Genomic DNA, 8,361 nt, shown 5'->3' with positions numbered 1-8,361 from the left:
ACATCCCATGGGCGGTTAGGTACTGGTAATGGTTGTAGTAGTCTGGCTGGTCTTGATCTTGTTGCTTTGACCATTTGGCAAGTGGGGCAAGTTTTGATGTAGTCTATCACTTCTTCCTTCATATTCGGCCAAAAGAACTGCTTCCTAAGGGCCTCCAAGGTCTTGCTTTTCCCTTTGTGGCCTCCAATCTTACCGTCATGTATCTCATGCAGGATGAGTTTCTTTAATTCTACATTGTTGGGGATATACAATCTCTTGCCTAAAAATAGAATACCCTCTTCTAAGGTGTACATTCCATGTGGTGTCTTCTCTGCTTCCACCTCTTTGATTATTTTGTGCATTTCTTGATCTTGTTCTAGGGCCTCTTTGACAAGTTCTATGAAGTTGTTGCTGACCACATTAACAGCTTTCAGGTCAATTTTTGCAGCTCAAGGCATCTGCTATCTTGTTAGTAGAGCCGGGCTTGTGCTTAATCTCCAGGTCGAATTCGGCTAGGAAGTCTAGCCAGCGGGCTTGCTTTGTTGATAACTTGGGTTGGGATTAGAAGTATTTGAGGGAGATATTGTCAGTGAAGACTATTGTATGCTTGTCTTGAACATAATGCTTCCATTTTCTAGGGCAATGGATGACTGCCAACATTTCCTTCTCATGTGTGCTCCACCTTGTTTCAGTATCCGTAAATTTCTTTGACTCATACGCAATGGGGTGACCCTCTTGGACCAGTACACCCCCTATGCCGTAGTCAGATGCATCTGTAGAGATTTCAAAGGGTTTGGTGAAATTCGGCACCCTTAGGACGGGAGTTTGGCTCATGCACTTCTTCATCTGCTCAAAGGCTTACTGTTGCACGTTCCCCCATGTAAAAGAGTGATCTTCTTTGGTGAGGTGGGAGAGGGGGGAGTGATGAGGCTGTAATCTTTGATGAACCTCCGACAAAATACTGTGAAGTCGAGGAACTCCCGCACTTCTCTTACAGTTTTCAGTACAGGCCATTTTTGGACAGCTTCCACTTTCTTAGGGTCCACTTTGATTCCATTTGCTCCTACAATAAAGCCTAAGAACTCCAATTCTTTCACTGTGAACTCACATTTTTCCAGCTTGGCGTATAACTGATGCTGCCACAATTTCTCAAAAACTCGGCGTAAGTGCTGCTTGTGCTCTTCTAAGGTCTTGCTGTAGACTAGGAGGTCATCTATGTAGATAATGACAAAGATATCTATCTCTGGTCTAAAAATTCCATCCATGAGGCCACAAAATGTGCATGGCCCATTGCTTAGGCCGAACCCTAAGACTAACCACTCAAAACTACCATATTGGGTACATAAGGCTATTTTTGGGATATCTTCTTCGGCTATGCGGATTTGGTGGTATCCTCATCTAAGATCAATCCGACTGAAGTGCTTGGCCCCGTGCAGTCTATCTAAGAGGTCTTCCACTAGGGGCATAGGGTATTTGTTTTTTATGGTGATTTTGTTAAGAGCCCCATAATCTACACAAAGTCTAAGTCCCCCATCCTTCTTCTTCACAAACAACACTGGGGCACCAAAGGGGGATTTGCTAGGGTGGATGAATCCTTGTTCTTCTAGTTCATGTAGTTGCTTCTTCAATTCCATGAGCTCAGTGTGGTTCATGAGATAGGGAGCTCGGGCCGGTGGGGCAGACCCTGGAATCAGCTCAATCTTGTGATCCACATCTCGCCTGGGTGGTAGACCCTTGGGTAGCTCGGCTGGCATTACATCTTTGAATTCTTCAAGTATTTCTGCCACCTCTGTGTTCCTATTCTGTTGTTTAGGTTTCTTGCCATTTTCTTCTTCTTCAATTGGTCGGATCATACATAGATAGACCATATCTCCTTGGTTGATTGATTTTTCGACTTGCTTTGCACTGCATGTCAAGATACGTGGCCTGATAACAGTCCCTTGGACCGGTGCTTTTTGGGTCTGGCCCTTTGGTTGGTTTGCAGTTGGTTTTACTATTTGGCATGATACTCCTGGCTTATTCTCCTTCATTTGCACCTTGATTGGGGTCCTACCAGGTAGTTGCATTCTTTCACATGGCACTCTGACGCCTTCTCCTTGCATATCTAGATCATTTCATTCACGCCTTTACCAAACATTGCAATGGCATACTTGTCATAGAATTCTAAGCCCAATATCACTTCAAAATCATCCATGGGGATTACTAAGAAGTTGAGTTTCGCTTTCCACTTGTCGGCTTCCACTTGGACTGCAAAGACTTGTTTTACTTCCTTGGCTTCTCCTTGTGTGAATGTTACTGTTAATCCTTCTGGGGCCTTTGATAGTTTCAATCCATGTTTTGCTGCACACCCTGGTGTCATGAAGTTGTGTGTTGCTCCTGTGTCCACCATGATAGGTTTGTTTCCTTTTCCCACTCGGCCTTTGATGTATAGATGGTGGACTGCCGCTACCCTGGCTGCCACGCATTGGGGTGGGCACTAACTGACCCTACCCTTGGGTGGTCCATGCTTTCTTCACTCCCATTTGGAATTTCCTGGATACGTGGTGGTTGTGGTTCTTCTCCTCCATATGCATAAGTTGCATTCACCCATGATCCACTCGATGAAGCTGTATCTTCTATTGGTGTTAACCCCAACACGAAGAAGGCAAAAGAAAGGGGAAAAAAGGTAGCCCGACTAAAGAAAGAAGAGAAAAAAAGACCAAAAGCGCAAGGGAAACCTCAAAAGTCCAAGGCAAATGTCGAAGGGGAAAGACGCATTTTAAAATGGAAAAGGCGCACCCTGAAATCTTGTAAAAGAGCGCCGGGCTCTCACCCGTGCAATTTGTAAATGTAGACAGGCGGTGGAAAGGAATCTAGGAAGATAGAAGGACAATGGGAAAAAGGGCTTAGGCTACAGCTGGCCATGTAAAAAGGGAAAAAGGGGATGACCGCCCAAAAGGGATTTAGGGTTTTGTATATAAAGTTGAAAAGTGAATGAGAAGTTCATTCTTGTGTATGGCCAAAAGTGGTTCTCTTCTTCTTCTTCTTCTTCTTGCTTGCTTGAGCTTGAGCTTGAGAGAGGGAGTGTGAGAGTGTGAGGGAGTGAGTGTGTGAGGTTGAGGGACCGAGGAGGAGAAGCTCTCCATCTTCTCCTCTCTTCTTCTCTTCTCTTCTCTTCTCTTGTCTTGCTCGTGGCAATGGAGCTTGGAGCGTGGAGCTTCAGGATGGAGCTTGCGGTTGGAGTAGGGTTTTCCCCGAACCGGTGCTTGAGGTAGATAGGTAGGAAGCGAGGGGGATGAAGAGGGTATTCGATCTCCTTGGCAAGTAGGTTTTTTGCTTTCTTGAGATTTATGTTGTGGAATGGAGTAGTGTAGGTACTTATTTTGTGATTTGGATGCATTTAGGATAGGAAAAAACAAAGAAAAAAAAACAAGCAAATAGTAGGGTTTTCTGTTGTTGTATATCACGCTAAAACAGGGAAACAGGGAACCAGGTTCAAGTTTCTGGGTGAAACAAGGACATGGAACTAGCTGTAAGGTTCTGCAGCGCTGGGAAAGGACCTTCAGAGGCCTCGGAGGCCAGGACAGACCTCATTTCCTTGGTTGGCTTTGACTGAGAGAGAGAGAGAGAGAGAGAGAGAGAGAGAGAGAGCTTCTGGTTCACAGGACGAGGAAGTGCTACCCCATTTCTAGGCGCTAGCGATTTGTGCTGCTCTAGGTGAGTCTGGTGTTTTCCAATAGTGCTCTAATCAGATCTAGGAAGTTTGTGGTGATTGTGTGTAGCAGACAGTAAGGAGGGGTCAAACACGCAGGAATTGCGGCTCAAATGCGCGGGAATCACACCCGCCGCCGACGCAGTCGGACCAACTCGCAGCGATCCGATTCCTAGAATCGGACCACCTGAGTCTTGGGGTCGGACCGTCCATCAGAATCAGACCGTCTGACTGAGGGAGTCAAACCAGATCTCTCCGATTCCCAGAATTGGATAGTCCGATCAGACGTGCCACGTGGCACTCGGACCACTCAGATTCGGACCAACATGTCCGATTCGGACACTCTGACTAGTCCGAAATCGGACCAGCTAGAATTGAACCACCCTGTCCGGTCCGATTCCTAGAATAGGACCACTTTGAAAATCGGACCACTTTTTGATCCGACTCCTAGAATCGGACGTGACCAAAATCGGACCACTGGTTCGATCGGACCCACCCAAAATCGGACGTCCGATTCTGATAATCGGACTCCTGAAAATTGGACATCTGAGAATTGGACAGAAAACTGTCAAAATCGGACACGTGTCTAGAACACAAATTTTGATACATCTAAACCCCGAGATTGACCCCCAAGGCTACGTAGAGCTAAAGGCACATCATAGATCCATAATCGAGCTAAATTTTAGAGCACGTAGTTCAAAATTTGGCTATAAACGGTCCTCCAAATTGCATATGGCGTCTACCATAACGGCTCTGCGGGCCGAGGGGACTGCCCCCTCCGGACCCCCGCAGAGGGGGCTCTGCCCCCTCCGCACCTCCCCCAAGTAGGTTGGAGGGAAAACGTGTGCCGTGACAGGTCCTCCAAATTGGACCCTAGTGAAGTAATGGCTCTACACGAGCATGGATTCTCACTTGCAAAAGAGCAGCCAAAAGCCCATACCCGAATAGAGACAAACAGAGACCCTAGAACCTCAATGGGCCCATCTAGCCAACAAGGGCAAAAAGGCCACACTGCAAAAACACATATGTGTTTCATTCGGACTGCATCTAGTCAAAGCGAAAAGCAACAACATCAAGCTATAATAGCGAGAATGACTAGATATGACAGTCCTGACGATAGATGCTCCTTGAATACACTAACTATCCAAGGCACCAATGGGGAATCCACATCTGGTCGTGCAGTTGGAGACTTAAGGGCATTTGTCAAAAGGCTTAAATTTACAAGCCAAGACCTGGAAGATGAAGACATAGTACCACCTGCTTATCTTAGGGTCAAACTCACCGCGAAAAGAGAGCATACTATTGATGCTCTGATTGATGAAGGAGCAGATTTTAACATCTTGACCTATGAATCATGGACCCTACTAGGCCAACCAGAGCTCATTCCGACTAGTGCGACTCTTAGCCCTTATGGGGGACACCCACAAGCACTCATAGGGAAGTGCAAAATCCTTGTGACAATTGAAACGGAAAGCTTGCCTATCCTATTTCATGTTCCTCCAAATAGTGCTAGATGCGGGAAAGAAACCCTCCTAGGTAGACCCTTTAAAAGGGCGACCAAGTGTGAAGCTGACTATGTAGCACAGAGGACACACCTGACACTACCGGGTGTGAGGATAGTCACAACCTTTAGCAAGGGTAGCCTCATCAAACCTTGAGGGAAAGGCAAGCAAGGTGCTGACGTAATAGTCAAGCCTATGAACGAGAGCAAGGACTTGTTGGAAAAACTGATACAAGCACAGGTCGAACAACAAGAACCAGTGAGTGAGGCCAGACCTGAAAAGAGGTCAAGAGACAATGCCAAAGACGGGCTCTAGACTCACAAATATCGTAGAAGACCCCAAAAGAAGCCCAAGCCTTATAGACACAGGCATCGATGGAAGGCCAATACAACACTGCGATGGATATCGAAGGCGTTGCTTCATGCTCAAGGGTATTATGCAGGCAATCATTGGATTTGGGTACCCAAACTCCCTGCTAAGCCACCTCTATCTGAAGCCCAAATTATGTCCAAAGCAAAGAGGCGTAGGAGGAAAACTAAACAAAAGTCCAAGTTTCGAACCAAAAATATTGGAGTGATCAAGTCCCTCACTACTGAAATCAAGAAACCAAACATGGCCTATCAAAAAGTAGATCCTCAGCCTAGTGTGCTTGACAAGCGGACATCAGATGTAGCCATTGAGCATGCAAAAAAATCATTAGTGCCCAAGGAGCCTTTGATTTCCTAAGGGGAGAGCAAGCATCATAGGCACAACATTGCTCAAGGAAAGGCTGATCACTCAACAAAGCAAATGGCACAATCATCTAATAGCCTCGAGCAAATAATTCAGCCAGTTCCAAGTCCACCTAAGAGTCCTAGATCTCCTACATCCTTTTTTTCCAAAAGGACACAGGAAGCACAACAGTGGTTGTCAAGGGAAAAGGCTCAATTCCAATCTCTATCTCCATCTAAGTTTCCAAATGTCCAAGAGGTGGGACATGACGCCATCTGTAGCTCTCGACCCAAGGATATGCCTGATCCACTTAATGCGACTAGATCAACTCAGGTTCGATCTACATAGATGAGTGCTCAAAGGCCAACAAAAGACACAACCAGTTCTGATCGCCCTAGGGACTTGACACCACAATCCACCAAGGGTAGCCAGCCCACTAAACTAGTTGCTACTACTTCCAATCAGGGATCACAGCAGTCATAGCCCTTGGCCGTGACAATGCCCCTTGCAGAACGTATTCTTAGTGGTTTACCTGTGAAGGAGGTGTCGTAACCAACTTCATTGACAACTCCAACACTTTCAAAGTGCTTAGAGCTGAGGCTAGAGAAGTTATATACAAGGGAGTTGGCTGAAGAGCTAGACTCTCCGAAAAGGGAGGCAGTTGTGCTCTCACAACCTAGCCAGGCTGTTCTGCAGACCGCAACTATGTCCCGTAAGGATACTCTAGAGAAGGAGAATGTTGAGGCCCAACCAAGCACATGTGCGGTTGACCTAGCCCAGGGTCCTGAGCCATTAGATGCACCTGCGCTGACCAATAAGAAGAGGAGAAAACAGCGAAAACAACAACAGTTGCAGGTGGTTGTGAACCCCAAGAACATTGGGACGAAGAGTGCTCGAGAGCTGATGAATGAAGCATCGAGTCCATCCACCAATGAACCCATAAATGTCTCCCCTAATAGCGGTGAAATCTCAGACACATCCGTGTGCTCTGAAAAATCAAAGCAGCAATTGCCATCAATAGTTGCTTTCAACACTCAATCCACTGGGATGCAACACGGTCACAACAAGGTGACGAACTCACACTAGTCACATCCAGGAAGAACCATAATGCAACAACGAAGCCCCTAGAGAAACATGGAAACCCCAAGGGCATGAGCAATCCCAACATTGACCAATCTTGCTCATCCAGGCCTAAGCCCCCAGCTATGCTAAAGCCCAGGAAAATTCCTAGAACCTTGCATGAGATGGCAACCTAGCAAGCCCTCGCTGAACATAGAAGCGTCGCAGAATGCTTAACTGAGTTGGATGCTAAGCTCAAAGCATTCGCACATATCTACGCCCTTTCGGACATGGGCGCATGCCCTAGGGAGCAGCTTGAAGAATACTTGCCATTCCCCTTATCTTGGGAAGAGCAAGAACATCTTGATGAGCACTATAACAAGCTCTTACATGAACGCATGCAACTCGTCTCTGACGAGGAGACCAACAAACTGCGCTTAATCGTCACGTTCAATGAAGTGCTCTACCGACGGAATCTCATAGACATAGAGAAACTAAAGCGACTAACAGAGGTCCCAAGTTAATTTGAATAGCATTGGTGTGAACGCCACCTTGCAATGGCTGAACTAGGGGCTCAGATCATGACAGTCTCTGAGGAGCGATTAGCCAAATGGCGGTCTCAAAGAGACCCAACCTATGTGGCACCAACTTCCCTACGAGTGCTGACTGCCATTCGGGGTAGGGACTTGGCTGAACCACCTAGCCAAGAAAACCCTCTGTTTGATAAGGTTCTCCTAGAGGAGGAGTTACATATTGCTAGTAGACTCGGACAAGGGTCCATGTGCTTGATGTGGCAAAATATCTATTGGTACTAAGTAAGCTGCCACGAGTGCCAGATGCATGTGCCACGCTCCAGTACAACCCTGAGTCCTACAATTGGTTCTTATCCTCGTGAAGTGACATGGATTCATAAGTATGTATATAAATAAACATTGGTTTTGGTGTCACCGTGTATAAACAATATCAACACACACAAGCAATGATAGTCAAGCGCAGGGAGAAGAGTTGGGTCTGACAGGCCAAGCTCCTCAAGCCCTCCTCTCATCACACATTTAAAAGCCATGTGACCATCCCCACCTCCAAGTGAAGGGCATGCAACCCACATTACCGCCATAGGAAGCCTTGACCAACAACAATGATGGTGTAGATAGGGTGTAGTCCCTTTCTATACACCTTCTTCCCTTTTTGGTCTATCCTTCCGAGGATGTGCCCTGTCCCACTCCATGCCAACCAGTCCACACAACTTAGCATAAGCCAATATCGGCTAATGGCTGGCGGCAAAACAAACATCATCATGGGGGCCATCCCTTTACGACAACCACTGCATGCCTCACCCCTCCCCTTCTTGTCACATGCGCTTGATAAACCACACTAAAATACCTTCCATGCAAACAGTTATATCCTATATCAAGGTCTAAC

This window comes from Lygodium microphyllum, unplaced genomic scaffold, assembly GCF_053477565.2.
Source record: "Lygodium microphyllum isolate KBCC unplaced genomic scaffold, Lygodium_microphyllum_v1.1.10 scaffold_36, whole genome shotgun sequence".
Classification (NCBI taxonomy): domain Eukaryota; kingdom Viridiplantae; phylum Streptophyta; class Polypodiopsida; order Schizaeales; family Lygodiaceae; genus Lygodium; species Lygodium microphyllum.
The sequence above is the reverse complement of the archived record's forward strand: the minus strand, read 5'-3'. Positions refer to the sequence as shown.